Below are 25,630 nucleotides of genomic sequence, written 5' to 3'. Positions count from 1 at the left end.
CTGAGCAAGGGTAGTCGTAACCAGTATTGTTTTATTATTGTGATAAATTAATATATATAAATAATAAATATTCTTTCTGAATTACTGTCTCTGCTCCTTCCCACGAATGAACCTATGTGCTGACCTTTATATTAATATCCTCTGGGTGAAATTCCCAGGGTGGCGTTGTTGAACACACAAATTACATAAGTAATACTCTATCCGTGCTCGTGTCGCCACATTTATTACAACAAGAGTTAATTTGTTAGCGTGAATATGATTTAAAAAACTGATTTCTTGGTAATAAACGCTTAAGTTATTAAATCAATAGCAATGACATTGTACTGCCCAAAACTCATTTCAGGCAATCCATGTTTTATTTGCTGTCCGTCACATTAAGCACTTAAAAAATAAAAAAATACCATATTATCGTAATAGTATATGTAAACGGACATTCATATTGTCTTAAAACCCGCCAAACCTTCGTCCTCTAGACAAAATAAAACTTTATTTAGCCTCTACCCCCCTCTGCTGGTAGATAAATGCGCTAAAGTTGACACAAAAGTCGATCGAATTCAACAAACGATAATTGTATCATGACGTTAAAACATTAACGTTTCAACTTCTCTAATGTTTTTAATAAATGTTAGTCATTTCAATGGGAATGATGCCTGAAGGGGTCACAAACCAGTGTCTTTTTGAGCCGGTCCCAAGCCTGGATAAATGACGAGGGTTGTGTCAGGAAGGGCGTCCGACGTAAAATCTGTGCCAAAACCAAATATTCGAATCACAACCATGACTTCCATAGTGGATCGTTCGAGGCCCGGGTTAACGACGACCCCCTCTGGTGCTGATAACCTGAGGTGGAGGTTTGACTACATCAGGGTTCGGCTTGGAGTCCCTTCTTGTTTGCGGTGGTGATGGACAGACTGACAGATGAGGTTAGACAGGAATCTCCATCACTATGATGTTTGCAGATGACATTGTGATCTGTGGTGAGAGCAGAGACCAGGTGGAGGCGCTGTAGATGTGGAGATATGATATAGAAAGGAGAGGAATGAAGGTTAGTCGCAGCAAGACAGAATATATGTGTGTGAATCAGAGGAACCCAAGTGGAACCATGAGGTAACAGGGAGTGGAGACGAAGAAGAAAGAGGATTTTAAGTATTTAGGGTCAACAGTCCAGAGCAGTGGAGATTGTGGAAAAGAGGTTAGGAAATGTGTTCAAGCTGGATGGAATGGGTGGAGAAAAGGGTTCTCTGTGGGAGTGAGGAAGATGGATAGGATCAGGAATGAAACAATCAGAAGAACATGTTAGATGTTTTGGAGATAAGGTGAGAGAGGCCAGAATGAGATGGTCATGTACAGAGGAGGGATAGTGAGTATATTGGCAGGAAGTCTAGAGGAAGACCTTAAGAGAAGGTTTATGGATGTAGTGAAAAAGGACATTAAGTTGGTTGGGATTAGAGAGGGGGCTACAGAGAACAGGGTTAGATGGAGGAGGTTGATTCACTGTAGAAGAAGAAGTTAGTCATGTCAATGGACATTAATTCAATAACACAAAACAAAGTTTGATTTGCTATTATAGTTTTTAGGTTGGAATACTTAAAAACTAGAATGGAACAAAGAGACATGTTTTACAGTGGATAAGGTGTGATTTTTATTTTAAAGAAAACATGTTTCTGCAAAGACAAAACATTGAATTTCACCAAGTAGCGTTTACAAGACATATGTTTTCATGGCTATGAAAGAACATTAACATTTATAGTAGTGATGGTCTGATAAACATGTGTGCCTGATTAGTGGTCCCTTTATATAAGTGATAGTCTGGTGAAGCTTCATGAAGCATTGTCATGTTGTTTAGAGGTCAGTAGGTGGCGCCATCAGTTTAAAAAGATGTGCTGTTTCATGATAACAAGTGTTCAAAACAAAGAAGTGAAAATAGAAAATAGTGCAGAGTGCACTAGACTTCCATCTAGTGGAATCTGAAAACAATGACACTGCTTTATGAAGCTTCATCAGACACAAATTCATAGAGGCTTCTATATTAAAAACCGAGAGGAGGCAGCGACTTTACATTTCATGTCAGAATGAAGGTATGAACACAGTCTTATCATTAAAAGTTGGTGACCAGTCGAGGGTTACCAAATTATCCTGGTAGAGACTTCAGCAACTCAGAATTCCAAATATTAAGCGCCACCTATGTTTATGTTTTTTTCAAAATGTATATCTAGATTTCATTCTTTGAAATGACTAAATCTTCCTGTTTATTTGACGCGCAGCCTGGCACGGAGCTCATGCTGACGCGGCAAATTTGCAAAGCTGCTGTATTCGGGATCCAGGTCGATGCTGTCCGGACCACCCGGGCTTGAGACTGTGAAGTACTGCATTAAAGTCACCAAGAAAATAAAAAGTTCCATCCGGCCCAGCGCCTCGCCAACACAGGCTCGTTTTCCTGTCGGATGAGAAGAAACCAAACTTATGAGCAAGACGTAAAAACAAGTTTCAGCACGTGATGATATTGACCTGCAGCAAAGGGCATGAACGCCACGTTTCTCTTGCAGGTGCCATCTTTGGCGAGGAAGTGTTCGGGATTGAAAACCTCTGGATTCTCCCAGTGGTTTTCGTCGTTCAGGACGGAGTGCAACAGAGGGATGATGACCGTGTCCTTAAACGACAAGACAATCAGTGACAAAAGCGTTCTGGACAGTACACTCAACTGGCTCAAAAATACCTTTGGGATTACGTATCCTCGGAAGGAAACATCGTGCAGGGTGTAGTGAGGAAGGCTCATAGGGACAATGTCCAGGCAGCGCTGAAACTCATGGATGACGGCGTCGGTGAAGGGAAGACACTTTTTGTCCTCCTTTGGAGTTCTGTCGCCAATCATGGAGTCGATCTCTTTCTGCATTTTTTCTGAAGACGCAGGACGGTTTGTGAAATGAAGACATCATCACGAGTTCGGGACTCACACTGGATGTGCGGGTGTTTTATCAGAGCACTGAGTCCGAATCTGATGGTGGAGCTGGTCGTTTCAGTCCCCCCCAGAAATAGATCACTGTGGAGACCAAGTTGTCCTGGTGGAACTCAGAGTTGGGGTTGTCCTTCTCCTAAACAACAAACAGAGATTCTAAATTGTATTTGTTTATAAGCCCAAACATGTAGTTTGGGTGAACTGGGAACATCTGGAGGATGAAGCTTGTTTTTCAGCTCAAACATCCGAGAAGCTTTTGCCGACATCCCTGTGGAGGTTGGGGACATCAAACATGAGCACCTCCTGATCTAAGGCCATGGTTCTCAGCAGGTTAAAAGTGGATTGTGTTCTCCGGGTTGGGATTGCGCCCTTGCCTCAAGTGGAGAAGTTAAATTATCTTGGGGTCTTGTTCTCGCTTGAGGGTGTTTGGGAATTGGAGTTTGGTTGGCGAATTGGTGCAGCAGGGGCGGTATTGCATTCACTCTTCCGCACTTTTGTGCATAAGAGAGAGCTAAGCCAAAAGGCAAAGCTCTCTATTTACTGATCAATCTTTTTCCTCACCCTCACCTACGGTCATGAGCTTTGGGTCATGACGGAGAGAGCGAGATCTCGGATACAAGCGGCTGAAATGAGTTTCCTTCGACGGGTGGCGGGCGTCTCCCTTAGAGATAGGGTGAGAAGTTCTGTCACTCGGGAAAGACTCAGAGTAGAGCTGCTGCTTCCCTGCGTAGAAAGGAGTCAAATGTCACAGTCACATGTTTCAAATGTTGACGTCTTCCTATCCAAGATGCAGTAAGTCCCTCATCATGACTATGTTTTGAACTTATTACTTTATAAAGTTCTTCCCCGTCTGAAATCTTAGCAAACAAAGGGCAATGAGAGTCCATTATGATGTAGTAATGGCTTCACTCCTCCTTCAGCCAGCTGTAACCATACCCCACTTTGTTCATACGACAAGTCCCTTGGAGGTGGAGACTCCCGGGATTGATGCGCGGTGACAAACCCTGATGTTTGACCAATCACATCAGAGTGGGCGTGGTCATGGTAAACAAGATTTTCGCCTCAGAAAAATGTGTGTTTTCAGTGGACGGGGCTTAAGCATATTTTGTAATGTAAATATTTCAATGAAAAGAGACTTTTGTACAAGCAGACACATACTGATGATTACAATAGAGGTGTTGTGTTATCCCAGGGTCAAGGTGACCCAAAGTCCTAGAAGCAACACGAAGAAATAAACTATTTGTTTTCGGGCCTTCGGGTCACCCAGGGATAACACAAGGTTTAACAATTATTTTTTTTTTGCGATTAACTGTACAGGAGATCCACAGAAACACAGATCAGGAATGACCTGCATCTAAGTGTAAGTAAGTAAGTAATATTTATTTATATAGCGCTTTTCGAGACCAGGGTCACAAAGCGCTTAAACAATCAAAACAATACTCAGAAAAGTACATACTTTAAAGATCAAGATAATACTGAGAACAACACAGGAGTTCGAGAAATTCAAGGAAAAGCCTGAACAAAAAGAAACGTCTTAAGATGTTTCTTAAAGGAGTCTGTAGACTCCATCAAGCGCAAAGAGAGAGGAAGATCGTTCCAAAGCTTAGGAGTAACAGCCTGAAAAGATTTCTCTCCTCTGGTCCTGAGCCGTGTGCATGGAACCATAAGTAGATTCTGATCCACAGACCTCAGAGCCCGAGCTGCGGTGTAAGGCTGGATCAGATCAGTGATGTAAGGAGGAGCCTGACCATGAATAGCTCTGAAAGTAAGAACCAGAATTTTAAAGTTGATCCTGAAAGAAACTGGAAGCCAGTGAAGAGTTTTAAGGACCGGAGAGATGTGAGTTCTTCTACTTGAGCGGGTCAGAATTCTCGCTGCAGTGAGAGAGTTCTGAATCAACTGCAGACGAGACAGCTCCTTCTTGTTAAGACATGAAAACAAACTGTTACAATAGTCCAGACGAGAAGAAACAAACGCATGGAATACAAGCTCTAGATCATGTTCCGACAACATTTTCCTAAGTTTAGAGATTTTTCTCAGTTAAAGGAAACAGTTTCTGGTCAGTTTTCTGCCATGTCGAACAAGAGACATGTCTTTATCAAATACAACACCCAGGTTTCTCAGGCTCAGTTTGACAGACTGACCTAAGTCACCCAAGTACTGACTCAACCCTGGAATCTTATCATCAGGAGCAATCACCAGTGTTTCAGTTTTGTCCACATTTAGCTGTAAAGTGTTTTCACTCAGCCATTGTTTGATTTCTAGCAAACAATTGACTAAGCTGTTCAGCCTCTGGGGCTCAGTTGGATCGAAAGAGCAGTAGAGCTGGATTTCATCAGCAAAAATGTGATAAGAAACATCTGGAAATCTCTGAATGATTTTACCGAGGGGAATCAAGTACAGCAAAAACAATAAAGGACCCAGAACAGAACCTTGAGGGACTCCACACAACAGATCTGCCGATTCAGACCTCATTTGATTGGCAGATACACTAAAACTGCGCCCAGAAAGGTAAGATGAGAACCATTCTAACACAGACCCAGACAGTCCCACTTCATCCCTGGATCTGTTGATCAACTGTGTCAAAGGCTGAGGACAGATCCTCGAGAACCAGAACAGTGAATTTACCCGAGTCAGCCGACATCATGATGTCACTGGACACTTTCAATAAAGCTGTCTCCGTAGAGTGATGTTTACGGAAGCCAGACTGAAACTTCTCATGGATGTCGCTCTGATCCAGGAACAAAGACAGCTGCTTAGACACCACCTTCTCCAAGATCTTGGACAAGAAAGGGAGCTTAGAAATAGGCCTGAAATTACTGAGGTCAGTTGGGTCTAAGCCTGGTTTTTTGAGCAGAGGCTCCACAATGGCAAAAAACCCCTGTGGAAAGGGAGAGGTTCACCATATTGGTAACCCAGGGGCCAATTACATCAAATACTTTGATAAAAAGCCTACAAGGAAGGACGTCATCTGAGCAAGAGGAGGGTTTCATCTTGTTCACTAGTGCCGAAATATCACCCAAAGATACAGCAGTGAAGGAGGACCAAGAGGAGGAGAGGGGCTCAGAGACAGTAGGGGTTCCAAACAAAGGGGGAGAGATTTTCTCTTTGATCAATTTAATTTTGTCAATGAAAAATCTCAACAATGCATTGTTGTCAGCTTCACAGAAGACAGGCGTGATTTGAGGAGCAGGAGACACGAGAGAATTAATCGTGTCAAAGAAAACTTTCGGGTTTTTCCTATTTGCTGCTACCACTTTTCTGATGTAATCAGATCTAGCAGTTTCTACCATCTCATTGTAAGAAGTCATCAGATCCCTGAGGTAAAGTCTATGCACCTGTTAGATTGGAAATTATTCTACACTATACGTATACGCCATAAGTTAAATTAATGCTAAAAAGATGATCAAAATATAGAGTATAAAATACTAGCCTCATCTAAGAGCTTAAACGTTTAAATACACATTCACAACCAACATTTCACTTGCATACTGATATACACTGTGTCAAGGGTAGCTTGAAACAGACTAGAGATTATTCAGCGATTTAATGAAGGACTGTCTGTCTGCTCTGTTCACACCTGTGGACGTGAAACAAAAGGGCACACCCAAAAGAGGGGGGCTGGAAGACAAAGGAACTTGCCCACACAACAGGCAAGGAAGGAAGTTACTCTCCAGGTGACTCGAAACAGAAGTTAACATAAAAGAACCACTGCCCCGGAATAGGCGACCCCCTGGACAGGAAACTTTCCCTTAAATGTAGAGACAACTCATAACCAGAGACCGTCTTTCCCGGAGCTATTGACCTGTACAGCTGCCGGCAAAGAGCGAGTCCGATCGATCGTAAAAGTTTCTATGTTTGTTTGTTTTGAAGCGGTGAATAAACGGCCGTACACTCTGAATTGATCCTTTTTTCTCCATAAAGCAAAGTATTAAGACCCGGAGGTGACGTCGTGTTGGAGCGACGGAAACGGACTCCGGTTTTATCCGTTATACACCTCAAGTTTAGTGGACTTCCAGAGACGCTCAGTCTTTCGACAAAGTCTCTTCAGACTCAGGAGATCTTCATTTGTCCAAGGGCACCGTTTTTTCTGAATTTTCAAGTTCGATTTAACAGGTGCCACTTGATCCAGTATTTCAACACAGTGATCAGTGAAACAGTGAATCAAACTGTCCACGTCTGGGCAGTCATCAAAGGAAAGACGGTCAAACATAGCAGAAAAACTGCAGTATCTGCTGAGATGACACGCCTCTGACACCTAACTTTCAAAGGCTTAGGTTCAGGGATGAAGTCCAGGTTAAACAAGACAAGAGAATGATCACTCAGATGGACATCATGTACAGATACATTAGAAATGTCCAGGCGAAGAGTAAAAACTAAGTCTAAAATGTGGCCTTTTTGATGAGTGGGTTCAGAAACATGTTGCTCAAAATTAAAGGCTTCTGTTAAAGTTAAAAGTTCTTTAGCAGAACAAGATGTGACGTCATCAACATGAAGATTAAAGTCTCCAAGAATAAGGACAGATTCCATTTGAATAATGGAAAATAAGAAGTCACTAAAGTCTTTCAAGAACACCGCCGCAGGACCAGGCGGGCGGTAGATTGACACACAATAGAAATGTCTTGTAGAACCAACCAAGATCATCTGAGATTCAAAAGAAGTGAATTCCTGTGTCTGAATCACTTTGCAAGAACAACTCTCCCTAAAAACAGTGGCAAGACCTCCTCCACGACCAGAGAGGCGAGGCTTCCCCAGGACAGCGCTCCCTACTGGACAGAGTTCGTTCAGATGAATAAACTCTTCCTCTCTCTGCCAAGTCTCAGAAAGACATAATAGATCCAAATTAACTCTTGTGAAAAGATCATTAAGAATAAAGGATTTATTAGTAATGGAGCGAACATTAAGAAGTCCCACATTCAGCACCGATGACGTCACTGACGACGCCGCGTCACTGACAGGCGCGCAGAGCGGGATCTTTTGAAGCGAACAGCGGTCACGTGGGTACAAGCTGTCACTGAAGTTCAACTCGGTAGTAAAAGCCGAATTAAAGAGAGGAAAAGAAAAAATCTTACCACCTTTCGTTGAGCTCTGGACAGACGGCAGCGCTGATGTGTTGTCATACTCTGCAGCGAGAGGAATGTCGATCAAACATCGACAACGTCTGATGACGTCAGAGTTGTTCCGAGCGATCGCGACTGCACGTCTCATCCTGACCTGAACTCCAGACCGACTCGATCGCTTGTGGAAATCGCCCGGTACCCGAGAGATCAAACGATATTCCACAGAGTCCGAGTCGATGAGAAGCGGAGCCGGAAACATATTCACCGGACGTTGGTAACGGTCGCGGTTATAATCCACCATCGACTCTCTGATGTTGAAAAGAGCATCACGATCATAGATTCGAGATGCTTGAGACATATCTTTAGTGATATGAGCATAATATCTGGACAAGTAGTCGTTAAAACAACTGTTTTTGGCAATTATTGCAGGAGCTTACGTTCAAGCAGCCGATCAAAGGCTCACCGGAAGCGGAAGTGAGTATACTGTGAATTTGTAAGTATACTTACTGAGTAAGTGTGAGTATACTGTGAATTTGTAAGAGTCATATGTGGGTGTTTTTGCAAGGGACCACTTGTGTCAAAGTTATTAGTTTCGCCTGTTTTGTGACACAAGGACCTATTTCAGTGGGACGCCTGCAAACTTCGGTCGCGTTCAGACTGTGCTTTTGCACAAGTGTGTTGTTCTCAAGGAACCAGATCCATATTTCTAACATCATGCATGCGGATAAGGAAGCAGTCAATGAAGTCCCTGGGGGAGCTGCGGTCGAGGGTCTCCACGTGCCTCTGGATCTCCTTGTTAATAAACTCTCGGATCTCCAGCATCTTGGCAAACACTGTGTGATGGTACCCTGGAAGCTGATCCAACACCCGCGGGAAGAGGTTGTACATCTGGAGCGAGACATTCAGTGGTTTGACTGATGTAATCACCAAAAACTGGATAAAAAACAAAGAGCTCCATACCTGGCCAATGGGGCTTCCGCTGAACTTCACAATGTCATTGATGGAGTTGAGGAGTTGCAGGAACTCTTGTTCGTCGTAATTGAAGCGCCATCCGAACACGAGGCAGCAGATGATGTTGGACATGGTGCAGCCCAAGAGGAACGTGGGGTTAAAGACGGCACCTGGACACACAGTATAAGATAAACCTGTACTAATTTAAAATCTTTCATAAAGAGAGACTGTGGATCATTACGTTTTACAGCATCATCTCTTCAACCTGCATCATACATGACACAGACTCATCCCATTCTTTTTAACGTCTTTATATATATATTTTTTAATATTTTTAATTTTTTAATTTTCTTTTTTCCTTTTTATACATATGTTTCAGTATACACTAGACTGTACATAAACTTCCATGCCTCTTTGTTTCTATTTTCTTTGTAACATATTCTGGAGCTGCTGAACCGTGAATTTCTCTAAGGGGATGAATAAAGGATTGATCGATCCGTCCGTCCATCCATCCATCCATCTATCTAACGATGTTCAGCCGAGACTTACAGAAGATGAGGAAACACACTTTTGTTTATTATATACAGCAAAAACGTGTTGAGTAGTTCTGTCCTAAATAATGGAAGCTATTTTTTAATTGAACTGTGTGGTCTGTACTCAAATGTATGTACTAGTTGCTATGTGGTATGAAGGTGTATTGTAGCCAATTCAGGCGTTTTAATTTCAGAACTTTCAGAACTGAAATTTCCTGAGCATTTCTGCATTAAAGTGCACCTTTAAATGAGATGACCCAGTCTCTCAGGTGTTTGCTTTCCTCTTGAATCCACTCCTCCATCCCCTTCCTACCCATCCCGAAGTCCCTCAGGGTCGTCAGTGTGAAGCGCCTCAGCTGCCACCAGCGCTCACCGTTGCTGACCCCCAAACCTGCATGAGGATTATTTTAGAGCTCCGAGGGTACGATTTGGATAAAACAAGTATTTGGCTGATGTGCTACCGAAGCCTTTGGAGGCTTTGAACAGAGACGGCATTGGTCCTCTTCCTATGAAGTCATCTGCCTGGTCAACCAACGCTTCTTTTACCGCATCATGACCCACTAGGACCACTGTCCGCTGCCAGCCCAGGTACACCGTCAACACCGGCCCATAGGTTTTACTCATCTAGAAAACAATCATCACAAACTCAATTAAAATAAAGTTAAGATCAGCATATTTAGGGCAACACAATATGTTATTCATAATCTCTGTGATGATAAGTTTGTCATCACCCCAGGGTCCCCCAGGTAACAACCCGCTTTACAGCGGTAGGTTGGAGATGCCACTTGCAGTCATTTCCATAATGGCTAAAGTTCCACGAAGCGTCCGTTACTCTAGTCATGATAGTAACCTGTGGTCTCTCAAACACATCTGCTACTTAAGATCACTGATAAAATAGCAGCTCAGATTATTACTTTTCAAAATTTTCATGTTCAAATTTTACATTGAGTTGCTTTAAGACAGAAAAAATGCATCAGAAAATGTCTAATTTGTTCTATTAAAATGACAATGTCATGGATGATGACAGTCCAGTCCTCTCAACACTGTCATCAGTGAGCAGAGAAGCAGATGGAGTGCACAAATGCTCCTTCCCAGATGCAAAACAAATAGACTCAAGGACTCATTCATTCCTAGGGCTATTAGATTAGTTTGGGGGCAGGAGTGGAGCGAAAGTATCATAATGTTCTATTCTATGTTAGTCTTTGTATCCTTAGTCTTTGTTATTTTTCTTTGATCTATGTTCTTTATCTTTAGACTTAGATTGTATCATATTGTTCTTTCTCTTTATTTTTTACTTTGTTCTTGTTCTTATTTTATTTTTATTTTCATGAATAATTGCTGTATTGCTGTGTCTAATTGGAAAAAAAAACAATTTCCCAAAGGAGACCTCCTGAGGGATTATTAAAGTTCTACCTAACCTAACCTAACAAGTACTTCTGCTAATATTAGGCTCAAATCTGGTGGTTCAGGTTTAGGAAATTATATTTCCTGAAGGGTCACGTAATAAAACATGGCTGTTTCAAAGCCATAAAGTAAATAAAAAATGCAAAAAAAAAAAGGAAAATAAAAACCACAGGAACAACTCTTGATATTATATATTAATGTTTTGTTTATGTGATGTTAAAGTACAAGATACAAATATTAATTAATTATATATCAATATTTTGGTTTTATATTAATTTTTATATGTAATAAAGAACATGTTATTTGTAGAAATGAAACAGAAATAAAAAAGGGGAATAGATAGACAACAGAGCTGTTAGCTTGCTTAAACAATTCTCATTATTCAATACATGTTATCTGAATTTTTATTAGACCTGCAGATCTTCCTACCTTTATATAACTCCTGAAAGGGACGTTCTTGTCCAGCTGAAGCACATTTCCAATGACAGGAAGAGCCCAGGGTCCAGGAGGCAACTTCTGGCTGCTTTTCATCTTCAGCAGCAAAACCAGGATCAGCCCGGCCAGGAACGCTGTTGTCAAAAACTCCATCGTGATCCTGTGAATGCTTCTGCTCACAGACACTGAATGAACGGCAGGACTTTTTTAAGCCAGCTGTTGATCTCTCCACAGAGTTGACAGCTTCTCCTGCACTCTCACCTGGTTGTTTACCTCTGGCTCAAGCCCGACTTTTTTCTCAAACTTTTTTTGTAGCTTATTTAAAGACACAGTCGTGTTTCAATTGGTGACACAACATATTTTTAAATAGGAGATTTAAATGTGATGATAAAAAACAAAACAAATACTTTTTAAAGTAGTTTCTTTGTGTTTGTGATAAGTGGGTACATATTTGTCCTTTAGTTAAAAAAAAATTACTTAGGTTATTCTTTATTCTTCTTTGTTTAAAACATTCATCATATGTTATAAGTACTGTGGATTTCTACATGAAATTAATATTGTTTAGAACACTTATTTTGACTGTTTATTCAACACGTCCTCACACCCGAGGCGTCATACCGTCCTACGCCGTGCAATTTCCCCCTGGCGTCCCTAAGGTGACGTTACAGGGGGGACAAAAACGTCGGTTTTAGCCTACCCGGGTCACCCAGTAATATACAGGGCACTCCCCGACGTCGGATTCAAACGACCTGGGTTACATTTGTTGTCATTTGGCTACCGTAATTCTAAAACTATGAAGCGCACTTGAAATGTTTAATGTCAACACTGTGATTCTACCCCCGATTGTGCTTAACGACCTCGAACCACTTTGAGATCATACACGACGACCATAAATTGGTAAAAAATGCTTAATTTTTATTTTTTGAAGCTTGGATTGTTCACGCATCGCGGAAGTCAAGAGGCTCTTGCGGAGTAATACATGGTTAAAAGGTCCTGTAAAAGTGACTATATTGTATATTTTAGGTGTTACAACTCCATAATGTTGACATTGTTTTATGAATGAGTAAAATAAAGTCTGGATGTGCTATTTCGCTTGATCCTCTTTATAATCCGGTGCGCTTTTCTATGAAAATAGAACCTTTCATTGAGATTGCGTTTGTGGACATATGTTTTCTTTTTATTTAGTTGCGATTATGAGCGTCTATGTAACGTTTGTCAACAGTAATCGCGATCCTGCAGAGGTGACGTCACACACGCTAATAAACTGATCGTGCAGGAATGTAGAGCCGTCACACCACAGGAATAAAAAGAGATATTGTGCTTGTTTCTTTAAAAGTGCCATAGAATACAATTGTAGATGTGTGCTTGTATAAAGACCGAGTTAAGTTTTGTAATTTCAGCGTCAGCTAAAAAGTTTTAACACTGCCGCACATGCAACTTCCGCCAAACCTCCGGATGTTGACGTCAGACTTGTTGTTACTCGTCGTTAAAACTTAGCCTTTTAAACTATAATGTAACTCACACATGTATTTTGTTTGTTATTTTGAAAGGACGAAAATATATTTATTTTCCAATAAAAAGTTTGCTATATTGGTAGGTCATGGTAGGTGATTTATTTTATTAATATTCAAGATATTGATTTCATTTATCACTTCCGCATATTAATACAGATAACATATTTAACGTATTTAAGTATATAAGTATACGTTTATTTTAACCCTTTTGGATGAGGGATTAGATCTGTTGTAGTTCTTTTAAATGAAAGAATATATATAAAATAATAAGTATTTTATTTTAACAAAATACGTGTGTGAGTTACATTACAATTTAAAAAGCTAAGTTTTAGCGAACTAGCTCTCGTGTTAACGCACCACAGAAAGTTACATTACAAGCAATGAAACATTATTTCTGAGTCTTAAAGCAATAATTATATCTTACCTCAATAGACGAGTGACGCGCACCTGGTTCCATCAAGTTACTGCACAAACGTGGGCACAAAATGCTATCGATCTTTGTAAACAAGTCTGACGTCATCATCCGGGGGTTTGGCGGAAGTTGCGTGTGCGGCAGTTTGAAAACTTTTTAGCTGTATTTTAGCAAAATACAAAACTTAACTCGGTCTTTATACAAGCACACATCTGTGTGACGTCACCTCTGTACGATCAGTTTATTAGCGTGTGTGAAGTCACCTATGCAGGATCGCGATTACTGTTGACAAACATCACGTAGACGCTCATAATCGCAGCTAAATAAAAAGAAAACATATTTCCATAAACGCAATCTCAATGAAAGGTTCTATTTTCATAGAAAAGCGCACCGGATTATAAAGAGGATCATGCGAAATAACACATCTAGACTTTATTTTACTCATTCATAAAACAATGTCAACATTATGGAGTTGAAACACCTAAAAATATACAATATAGTCACTTTTACAGGACCTTTTAAGCATGTATTAATCCGTGAGAGCCTCTTGACTTCCGCGATGCGTGAACAATCCAAGCTTCAAAAAATAAAAATTAAGCCTTTTTTACCGATTTATGTTCATCTCTTAAAGTGGTTCAAGGTCGTTAATCACAATCGGGGGTAGCACTGTTGACATTAAACATTTCAAGTGCGCTTCATAGTTCTAGAATTACGGTAGCCAAATGACAACAGCGACACGTCACGTCACGTTACCATGGCAACGACGAGTTAGGCGTTGGGGTTGTCCTTCTCCTAAACAACAAACAGAGATTACACATTGTATTTGTTTATGGGTGTGATTGTCTACAGCATTAAGACGGTTAATATGAACGGGACTGCAAGTACATGATAGTCTGGCCCTAAAAATAAAAAGTTAGGAAAATACGTTTAAGATATTTTTCTATTGATAGTCTTTTTTATTATTATAGGTTCTAATAATTATGTTAAATCAAGACTGATATTTACTACGTTGTTTTTTTTCATTATCAATTTTCTCAATAATATATACCTGTGTGATGCCTGCAAACTCCGGTCGCGTTCAGACTTGTGCTTTTGCACAAGTGTGTTGTTCTCAAGGAACCAGATCCATATTTCTTACATCATGCATGCGGATAAGGAAGCAGTCAATGTAGTCCCTGGGGGAGCTGCGGTCGAGGGTCTCAACGTGCCTCTGGATCTCCTTGTTAATAAACTCTCGGATCTCCAGCATCTTGGCAAACACCTGAGGATTGTATCCTGGAAACCGCTCCCACACCCGCAGGAAGAGGTTTTACATCTGGAGCGAGACGTTCAGTGGTTTTGCTGAACTGATCACCAAAAACTGGATAAAAAATAAAGAGCTCCATACCTTGGCGATGGGGCTTCCGCCGAACTTCACGATGTCGTTGATGATGTGGAGGAGATGAAAAAGTTTTTGTTCAAATTAAGAAAATATGTATTTACCAAAATTAAAACCTTTTATTTTGGGTAAATATTCACTACAATATACTTGTGTGTTATGACACGAAGAGTGAGACTGGATCAAACACTACTCAATGATTGCAAGGAATAAAAAGTATATACAGATAAAATCCAAAATGTAAAACTTTAGAAGGAAATTATTTTCTGCTTAAACTAGACTTATTATTTTAAACAAAAAACTACAAAACACTGAAACTGTTTATATTGCATTTTGTTTAATTTGATGACAGAAAATTTGCAATGACATTGTACTGCACAAAACTCATTTTAGGCAATCCATGTTTTTTTGCTGTCCGTCACATTAATCACTTAAAAAATAAAAAAATACCATAGTATCGTAATAGTATATGTAAACGGCAGTGGCGGGCCGTGCATTTCACACCTAGGCCTTCACTGGTGTCCAACATGAACTAATCCACCTCTTAATGCCATCATTATGACTCCACGGCTATAGAAACCATCAATATTACACAGAAATGCAGTATAATAATAATAATGTCTATTTATATAGCGCCTTTCTAGACCAGGGTCACAAAGCGCATTGACAGCCATTCACACATACTGATGGGAGTAGGCTGCAACACATGGCGCCAGCACTGCCATCAGGGTAAAATGTCAGGGACACAACGACACAAGCTTGTCTGGAGCTGGAATTGAACCTGCAACCTTTTGGACCACAGGCAACCACTCTACCATCTGAGCTATGACGCACAGGGCATTGCATCACAGAAAGGTATCTCATGTAGCAAGAAAGAATGTCTAAGTCCATCCTCCTTTCTTTCCTCAAGAAGAGTTCGAACACTCTGTTGTACAGTTTATCTGTGCGTTTCAGTTCCAACAATAAGTCCCTTTCTATCGCTATGAAGTCTGCCGACCGTTCTTCACAATGTCCAGTTTTTCTGGAAAAGTCCGTCTTGAAAATGGTTTTGTGAGCATAAGTGCGACCAAATCAATGTCTTCTCCTCCGTCAGCCATTGTTAAAAAAGTTATGAAATCCACTCGCAAAATATTTGAGTTTGCGCCGCTGGCTATAGATGCTTTGCTGGATCTGACGAGTATTTCTCTGAACATCCAATCAAAGGACGTGAAAATGCTGACGTCACAGGACACCTGCAAGAAGGCCTAGGTGTTGCCAACTAGACATCTGATTGGTTAAAGCAACAGCGTCATTGCCACTTACTTTAAACTACAGACGCCAGCACTGTCGATTCTGAAGGCGTCGAGGCAGATTTTTGACCCTGGCAACACATGATGGCTGAAATAGGATTGGATAAAAGCTCTAAAATAAACATACACTAGTGGAAGCAGCGCAATCAAGAGAAAATCTATGAAATGAAGAGAAAGACTATTGGAAATAATTTAATACTAATAATATTATATAATTATATAATATTATATATAATAATATTCATGGAAAAAATATATTAAAACATAAGTCAGTGATTCTGTCTGATATAGTTTAGGCCAGCAGAGAAGGCCTTGCTGGCCCTGACAGTCCACCACGGGTAAACAGACGTTGCTATCGCTTAAAATCCGCAAAACCTTCGTCTTGTAGACAAAACAAAACTTTATTTAGCCTAGTGTCTTTTTGAGCCGGTCCCAAGTCCGGATAAATGCAGAAGGTTGTGTCAGGAAGGGCGTCCGACGTAAAATCAAAACAAAATATGCGAATCACAACCATGACTTCCATAGTGGATCGGTCGAGGCCCGGGTTAACGACGAATCGGAGGTATGACTACATCAGGGCTCTGGAGGTGAAGAAACGTGTTCAAGCTGGATGGAATGGGTGGAGAAAAGTGTCAGGAGTAAAGTGTGATAAAAGAGTATCAACCAAAAAGAAAATAAAGATATACAAGACAGCAGTGAGACCAGCCATAATCTATGGTCTAGAGACAGTGTTACTGAGGAAAAGCGAGGAAGCAGAGCTGGAGGTAGCGGAGATGAAGATGTTGAGCTTCTCTCTGGGAGTGAGGAAGATGGATAGGATCAGGAATGAGTCAATCAGAAGAACATGTTAGATGTTTTGGAGATAAGGTGAGAGAGGCAGAATGAGATGGTCATGTACAGAGGAGGGATAGTGAGTATATTGGCAGGAGGTCTAGAGGAAGACCTTAAGAGAAGGTTTATGGATGTAGTGAAAAAGGACATGAAGTTGGTCGGGATTAGAGAGGGGGGTACAGAGAACAGGGTTAGATGGAGGAGGTTGATTCGCTGTAGAAGGAGAAGAAGTTAGTGATGTCAATGGACATTAATTCAATAACACAAAACATAGTTTGATTTGCTATTATAGTTTTTAGGTTGGAATACTTAAAAGCTAGAATGGAAAAAGAGACATGTTTTCACACTGGATATGGTGGGATTTTTATTTTAAAGAAAACATGTTTCTGCAAAGACAAAACATTGAATTTAACATTAAAAAGTTAAAAAAGATGTGCTGTTTCATTATAACAAGTGTTCAAAACAAAGTTGTTAAAATAGAAAATAGTGCAGAGACCTCCATCTAGTGGAATCTGAAAACAATGACACTGCTTCATGAAGCTTCATCAGACACAAATTTCTAGAGGCTTCTATATGAAAAACTGAGAGGAGGCAGCAACTTTACATTTCATGTCAGAATGAAGGTATGAACACAGTCTTATCATTAAAAGTTGGTGACCAGTGCTGGGTTACCACATTATCCTGGAAGAATTCCAAATATTAATCGCCACCTATGTTTATCTTTTTTTTTCAAAATGTATATCTAGATTTTATTCTCCAGTTTGACTAAATCTTCCTGTTTATTTGACGCGCAGCCTGGCGCGTAGCTCATGCTGACGCGGCAAATTTGCAAAGCCACTGTATTCAGGATCTAGGTCGATGCTGTCCGGACCACCCGGGCTCGAGACAGTGAAGTACTGCATTAGAGTCACCAAGAAAATAAAAAGTTCCATCCGGGCCAGCGCCTCGCCAACACAGGCTCGTTTTCCTGTCAGATGAGAAGGAACCAAATTTATGAGCAAGACGTAAAAACATGGTTCAGCACGTGATGATATTGACCTGCAGAAAAGGGCATGAATGCCGCGCTTCTCTTGAAGGTGCCATCTTTGGCGAGGAAGTGTTCGGGATTGAAAGCCTCTGGATTCTCCCAGTGGTTTTCATCGTTCAGGACGGAGTGCAACAGAGGGATGATGAAAGTGTCCTTAAACGACAAGACAATCAGTCACAAAAGCGTTCTGTACAGTACACTCAACTGACTCAGAAATACCTTTGGGATTACGTATCCTCGGAAGGAAACATCGTGCAGGGTGTACTGAGGAAGGCTCATGGGGACAATGTCCAGGCAGCGCTGAAACTCATGGATGACGGCGTCGGTGAAGGGAAGAGACTTTTTGTCCTCCATGTTGGGTGTTCTGTCGCCAATCATGGAGTCGATCTCTTTCTGCATTTTTTCTGGAGACGAAGGACGGTTAGTGAAATGATGACATCATCATGAGTTCGGGACTCACCCTGGATGTGCGGGTGTTTGATCAGAGCGCTGAGTCCGAATCTGATGGTGGAGCTGGTCGTTTCAGTCCCCGCCAGAAACAGATTCATCACTGTGGAGACCAAGTTGTCCTGGTTGAACTCAGAGTTGGGGTTGTCCTTCTCCTAAACAACAAACAGAGATTCTACATTGTATTTGTTTATGGGTGTGAAGTTTCCATTTTGTCTTGTGAGATGAGTTTTAACTAGAGTTACATTAAAGTACTAATGTGAAAACACAACTCCTCCGGTGTTGCTCATGGTGTGAGGCGTCAGGCGGGTGTAGGAATACTCACAAATACCCGGCCGAGCGCCTGTATATTGGAGTTCGCTCCAGTGGATCAGAGGGTCGCCTCCCTATGGCTTAGGATGAACGGAGGTATAACCCTGACTGTTGTTTGTGCATATGCATCAAACAGTAGTTTGGAGTGTCCGGCCTTCTTGGGGTCCTTGGAGGGGTCCTGTACGGGGCCCCACCTGGGGACTCCATTGTCAATTCACTGTTCTGGTTCTCTTGGATCGATCCTCAGCCTTTGACACAGTTTATCATCAGATCCTGCTGAGAACACTGAGTGATGAAGTGGGACTTTCTGGGTCTGTGTTACAATGGTTCTCATCATACCTTTTTGGGTGCAGTTTTAGTGTATCTGCCAATCAAATGAGGTCTGAATCGGCAGATCTGTTGTGTGGAGTCCCTCAAGGTTCTGTTCTGGGTCTTTTATTATTGCTGTACTTGATTCCCCTGGGAAAAATCATTCAGATTTCCCGGTTTTTTCTTATCACATTTTTGCTGATGACATCCAGCTCTACTGCTCTTTTGATCCAACTGAGGCTGGACAGCTTATTCAATTGTTTGCTAGAAATCAAACAATGGCTGAAAAGTGAAAACACTTTACAGCTAAATGTGGACAAAACTGAAACTCTGGTGATAAGATTCCATGGTTGAGTCAGTACTTGGTTAACTTAGGTCAGTCTGTCAAACTGAGCCTGAGAAACCTGGGTGTTGTATTTCATAAAGACATGTCTCTTGTTCAACACTGCAGAACACTGACCAGAAATTGTTTCCTTCAACTGAGAAAAATCTCTAAACTTAGGAAAATGTTATCACAACATGATCTGGAGCTTGTAATCCTTGCGTTTGTGTCTTCTCGCCTGGACTACTGCAACAGTTTGTTTTCATGTCAAGAAGGAGCTCTCTCGCCTGCAGTTGATTCAGAACTCTGCAGCGAGAATTTTGAGCCACTCAAGTAGATGAACTCACATTTCTCACAATTGAATATTGTTTTGATTGTTTAAGAGCTTTGTGACCCTGGTCTGGAATAGCGCTATATAAATAAAAATGACTTACTTACTTCTGGGTGAATTCAACGCACACATGGGCAATGATGGAGAGACTTGGAGAGGCTTGATTGGGATGAACGGTTTGCCTGATCTTAACCCAAACGGTCGTTTGTTGTTGGACTTCTGTGCTTGTCATGGCTTGTCCATCATTAACACCATGTTCAACATAGGGAGGCTTGGCAAGTGTACTTGGCACCAGTGCTCCCTAAGCCGCAGATCAATGATCGATTTTGTAATCGTATCATCTGACTTGAGGCGGTATGTTCTGGCAACCCGGGTGAAGAGAGGGGCAGAACTGTCAACTGATCACCATCAGGTTGTGAGCTGGCTCCAATGGCAGGGGAAGCCTCTGGACAGACCAGATAAGCCCAAACATGTAGTTCGGGTGAACTGGAAACATCTGGAGGACGAAGCTTGCAGAGGAGTTTTCAGCTCAAACATCCGAGAAGCTTTTGCCGACATCCCTGTGGAGGTTGGGGACATCAAACATTAGTGGTTCAAAGCCACCATGGCTGAAGCTTCAGTTGCAAGCTGTGGTCTGAAGGTCATTGGTGCCTCAAGGGGCGGCAACCCAAAGACATCTTGGTGGACACCAGATGTCAGGGAAGCCGTCCGACTGAAGAAGGACTCTTATCGAGACCTAGTGTTTTGCCGGACTCCTGAAGCAGTTGCAAAGTACTGCCTGGCTCCAAGGACTGCTGCTTCGGCTGTTGCAAAGGCTAAACAGCGGGTGTGGGAAGAGTTTGGAGAATCCATGGAAGAAGACTTTCGGTCGGCACCAACGCACTTCTGGAAAACGGTCAAGCACCTCAGAAGGGGGAAGCAGCAGAGTGTCCAAGCTGTTAAAAGTAAGGGTGGAATGTTGCTGACTTCATCTGGGGATGTTGTTGGTCATTGGCTCATTGATCTCTCGTGCTGAAATCGCTGTGGTGGTCAGAAAGCTCCACAGTAGCAAAACTGCAGGAATCGATGAGATTCGACCAGAAATGCTGAAGGCTCTGAGTGTTGAAGGGTTGTCTTGGCTGACTTGTCTCTTCAACATTGCGTGGGCGTCTGGGACAAGTGGCAGACCGGGGCGGTGGTCCCCCTATTTAAAAAGGGAGACCAGAGGTTGTGTGTACAGAGGCATAACTCCTCAGCTTTCCTGGTAAGGTCCTGGAAAGGAGGGTCCGATCGATTGTTGAACCTCAGATCCAAGAGGAACAATGCGGGTTCCATCCTGGCAGTAGAACTACGGACCAACTCTTCGCTCTATCTACGGTTCTCGAGGGTGCCTGGGAATGATTATGACTTTCCTGTCTACATGTTGTTTGTGGACTTGGAGAAGGCGTACGACCGAGTGCACAGGGCGAAGTTGTGGGAGGTGCTTCGAGTGTATGGAGTGAGAGGCTCTCTACTGAGGGCCCTCCATTTACTGTATTCCTGCAGCGGGAATTGTGTGCGGATCCTTGGATGCAGATCAGATGTATTCCCGGTGAGAGTGGGTCTCCGTCAGGGATGTGCTTTGTCTCCAATCCTGTTTCTGGTTTACATGGACAGGATTTCAAGGGGCAGCTCCGGCGGGGAAGATTTGCGGTTTGGTGGCCTGAAGATCCGATCTCTGCTTTTTGCGGATGATTTGGTTATCATGGCTTTATCACGCTGCGACCTTCAGCTCTCGCTGGATCGGTTTGCATCTGAATGTGAAGCGACTAGGATGAGGATCAGCACCTCCTAATCTGAGGCCATGGTTCCCAGCAGGAGAAAGATGGATTGTTCTCTCCGGGTTGGGATTGAGCCCTTGCCTCAAGTGGAGAAGTTAAAGTATCTTGGGGTCTTGTTCTCGAGTGAGGGTGTTTGAGATTAGTCTGCGAATTGGTGCAGCAGGGGCGGTATTGCATTCACTCTACCGCACTGTTGTGCATAAGAGAGAGCTAAGCCAAAAGGCATAGCTCTCAATTTACCGAACAATCTTTGTCCCCACTGTCACCTACGATCATGAACTTTGGGTCATGACGGAGAGAGCGAGATCTCGGATACAAGCGGCTGAAATGAGTTTCCTTCGACGGGTGGCGGGCGTCTCCCTTAGAGATAGGGTGAGAAGTTCTGTCACTCTGGAGAGACTCAGAGTAGAGCCGCTGCTTCCCTGCGTAGAAAGGAGTCAAATAAGGGGGTTGGGGCATATCTTGAGGATGCCCCCTATGCGTCTCCCTTTGGAGGTGTTCCAGGAGCGTCCAGCTGGGAGGAGACCAAGGGGTCGAACCAGGACCAGGTGGAGAGGTGAATTATATCTCTTCACTGGCATCGGAGCGTCTTGTGATCCCTCAGTCAGAGCTGGCAGATGTTCCTAGGGAGAAGGGGGTTTGGCGCTCCCTGTTGAAGCTGCTGCCCCCGCGACCCAGCGACGGAGTAAGCGGATTAGGATGGATGGATGGATGGATGGAAAACCCAACTCTCCTGACTGAGTCACATGTTTCAAATGTTGAAGTCTTCCTATCCAAGATGCAGTAAGTTCCTCATCGTGACCATGTTTTGAACTTATTACTTTACTACTTTATAAAGTGCTCCCCCGTCTGAAATCTTAGCAAATAAAAGGGTATGAGAACAGAGTCCATTATGATGTAGTAATGGCTTCACTCCTCCTTCAGCCAGCTGTAATCATACCCCACTTTGTTTATACGACGTCCCTTGGAGGTGGAGACTTCCGGGATTGATGATGCGCGGTGACAAACCCTGATGTTTGACCAATCAGAGCAGAGTGGGCGTGGTCATGGTAAACAAGATTTTCGCCTCAGAAAAATGTGTGTTTTCAGAGGGCGGGGCTTAAGCATATTTTGTAATGTAAATTTTTCAATGAAAAGAAGGTTTTGTACAAACAAACACATACTGATGATTACAATAGAGGTGTTGTGTTATCCCAGGGTCAAGGTGACCCAAAGGCCCAGAAGCAACACGAAGAATTAAACTATTTTATTTCTGGCCTTCGGGTTAACCCAGGGATAACACAAGGGTTAACAAAACAAGTTTAATTTTTGTTGCGATTAACTGTACAGGAGCTCCACAGAAACACAGATCAGGAATGACCTTCATCCATGTGTGAGTATACTGTGAATCTGTAAGAGTCATCTGTGGGTGTTTTTGCAAGGGACCACTTGTGTTAAAGTTAATAGTTCTGCCTGTTTTGTAACAGAAGGACATATTTGAGTATGACGCCTGCAAACTCTGGTCGCGTTCAGACTTGTGCTTTTGCACAAGTGTGTTGTTCTCAAGGAACCAGATCCATATTTCTTACCTCATGCATACGGATAAGGAAGCAGTCAATGAAGTCCCTGGGGGAGCTGCGGTCGAGGGTCTCAACGTGCCTCTGGATCTCCTTGTTAATAAACTCTCGGATCTCCAGCATCTGGGCAAACGCTGTGTGATGGTACCCTGGAAGCCACTCCCACACCCGCGGGAAGAGGTTGTACATCTGGAGCGAGACGTTCAGTAGTTTGACTGATGTAATCACCAAAAACTGGATAAAAAATAAAGAGCTCCATACCTGGCCGATGGGGCTTCCGGTGAACTTCACGATGTCATTGATGGAGTTGAGGAGTTGCAGGAACTCTTGGTCGTCGTAATTGAAGCGCCGTACGAACACGAGGCAGCAGATGATGTTGGACGCGGTGCAGCCCAAGAGGAACGTGGGGTTAAAGACGGCACCTGGACACATAGTATAAGATAAACCTGTACTAATTTAAAACTTTCATAAAGAGAGACTTTGGATCATTAAGTTTTACAGCATCAGGAGCCAGAAGGATGTTCAGCCGAGACTTGCAGAAGATGAAAAAACACACTTTTGTTTATTATATATAGCAAAAAACTGTTGAGTAGTTTTGTCCTACATGATGATAGCTATTTTTTAATTGAACTGTGGGGTCTGTAGTTCAATGCCAATGAAAACTGAAATCAAGGCTACTCAAATGTACTAGTTGCTATGTAGTATGAAGGTGTTTTGTAGCCAATTCAGGTGTTTTAATTTCAGAACATCAAAGTTAAATTTAAATTTGACCAAGATAGATGTCAAGATTTCCTGAATTTCCTGAGCGTTTCTGCATTAAAGCTCACCTTTCAATGAGATGATCCAGTCTCTCAGGTGTTTGCTTTCCTCTTGAATCCACTCCTCCATCCCCTTCCTACCCATCCCAAAGTCCCTCAGGGTCGTCAGTGTGTAGCGCCTCAGCTGCCGCCAGCGCTCACCGTTGCTGATTATCAAACCTGCATGAGGATTAATTTAGAGCTCCAATGGTGATATTTGGATAAAACAAGTATTTGGCTGATGTGCTACCGAAGGCTTTGGAGGCTTTGGACAGAGACGGCAGTGGTCCTCTTCCTGTGAACCAACGTTTCTTTAACCGCATCATGACCCACTAGGACCACTGTCCGCTGCCAGCCCAGGTACACCGTCAACACCGGCCCATAGGTTTTACTCATCTAGAAAACAATCATCACAAACTCAATTAAAAGCAAGTTCAGATCAGAATATTTAAGGCAACACTATGTGTTATTCATAATCTCTTTGATGATTAGTTTGTCATCACCCCGGGGTCCCCCAGGTAACAACCCGCTTTACAGCAATAGATCCGAGATGGCACTTGCAGTCATTTCCATAATGGCTAAAGAACTGTGAAGACTTTTTAAAGCTCTACAAAAAATGCTCATGTCTGTATTTACGGCATTGCAATTACACCGTTAAAACTGTAGGGGGAGCGAGAAACCTGTTGATGTTCCACGAAGCACTCTCTGTACTCTAGTCATGATAGTAACCTGTGGTCTCTCAAACACATCTGCTACTTAAGATCACTGATAAAATAGCAGCTCAGATAATTACTTTTCAAAATTTTCAAGTTTAAATTTTACATTGTGTTGCTTTAAGGCAAAAGAAAATGCATCAGAAAATGTCTAATGTGTTCTATTAAAATGACAATGTCATGGATGATGACAGTTAACCTCCGAACACTGTCATCAGTGAGCAGAGAAGCAGAATGAGTGCACGAATGCTCCTTCCCAGGTGCAAAACAAATAGACTCAAGGACTCATTCATTCCTCGGGCTATTAGATTGTACAATTCTGAGTTTTGGGGCCAGGAGTGGAGCGAAAGTATCATGATGTTCTGTTCTATGTTAATCTTTGTATCCTTTGTCTTTGTTATTTTTCTTTGATCTATGTTCTTTATCTTTAGACTTAGATTGTATCATATTGTTCTTTCTCTTTATTTCTCTTTGTTCTTGTTCTTATGTTATTTTTATTTTCATGAATAATTGCTGTATTGCTGTGTCTAATTGGAAAAAAAAACATTTCAGTTCTACTAGTTCTAAAGTTCTAAATCAATAAAGTTCTACCTAACCTAACCTAAACTAATAAGTACTTTTGCTAATATTAGGCTTAAATCTGCTGGTTCAGGTTTAGGAAATTATATTTCCTGAAGGGTCACGTAATAAAACATGGCTATGTCAAAGACGTCAAGTAAATAAAAAATGTTTAAAAAAAAGGAAAAATCTTACTATGATGGAAAAAAAACCCACAGGAACAACTCTTGATATTATATATTAATGTGTTATTTATGTGATGTTAAAGTACAGATACAAATATTAATTAATTATATATAAATAATTTGGATTTATATTAATTTTAATATGTAATAAAGAGCATGTTATTTGTAGAATTGAAACAGAAATAAAAAAGGGGAATAGATAGACAACAGAGCTGCTAGGTAGCTTAACCAATTCTCATTATTCACTTCATGTTATCTGAATTTTTATTAGACCTGCAGATCTTCCTACCTTTACAAAACTCCTGAAAGGCGCGTTCTTGTCCAACTGAAGCACATTTCCAATGACAGGAAGAGCCCAGGGTCCAGGAGGCAACTTCTGGCTGCTTTTCATCTTCAGCAGCAAAAGCAGGATCAGCCCGGCCAGGAACGCTGTCGTCAAAAGCTCCATCGTGATCCTGTCACTGCTTCTGGTCACAGACACTGAATGAACGGCAGAACTTTTATAATCCAGCTG

At 41.9% G+C, this 25,630-nt stretch overlaps 2 pseudogenes across 2 annotated transcripts; both read right to left on the bottom strand.

Annotated features, from left to right (window-relative positions):
• Nucleotides 1-1,963: 1,963 nt before the first annotated feature.
• On the bottom strand, nt 1,964-11,489 carry LOC148075308 (cytochrome P450 2B4-like; annotated as a pseudogene). Its single transcript, XR_015711822.1, has 8 exons — nt 11,331-11,489; nt 9,739-10,121; nt 8,974-9,134; nt 8,725-8,901; nt 2,952-3,089; nt 2,714-2,895; nt 2,506-2,647; nt 1,964-2,434 (listed from the first exon to the last, which is right to left on the bottom strand). The product of XR_015711822.1 is annotated as a cytochrome P450 2B4-like (transcript).
• A 5,656-nt stretch (nt 11,490-17,145) lies between these two features.
• On the bottom strand, nt 17,146-25,564 carry LOC148075307 (cytochrome P450 2B4-like; annotated as a pseudogene). The gene is made up of 8 exons (XR_015711821.1): nt 25,406-25,564; nt 23,911-24,056; nt 23,691-23,840; nt 23,125-23,285; nt 22,876-23,052; nt 18,248-18,389; nt 17,799-18,191; nt 17,146-17,727 (listed from the first exon to the last, which is right to left on the bottom strand). The product of XR_015711821.1 is annotated as a cytochrome P450 2B4-like (transcript).
• Between the last annotated feature and the right edge of the window lie 66 nt (nt 25,565-25,630).

Source organism: Callionymus lyra, chromosome 7, assembly GCF_982586985.1.
Source record: "Callionymus lyra chromosome 7, fCalLyr1.hap1.1, whole genome shotgun sequence".
NCBI lineage: Eukaryota > Metazoa > Chordata > Actinopteri > Syngnathiformes > Callionymidae > Callionymus > Callionymus lyra.
The sequence above is the reverse complement of the archived record's forward strand: the minus strand, read 5'-3'. Positions and strand labels throughout refer to the sequence as shown.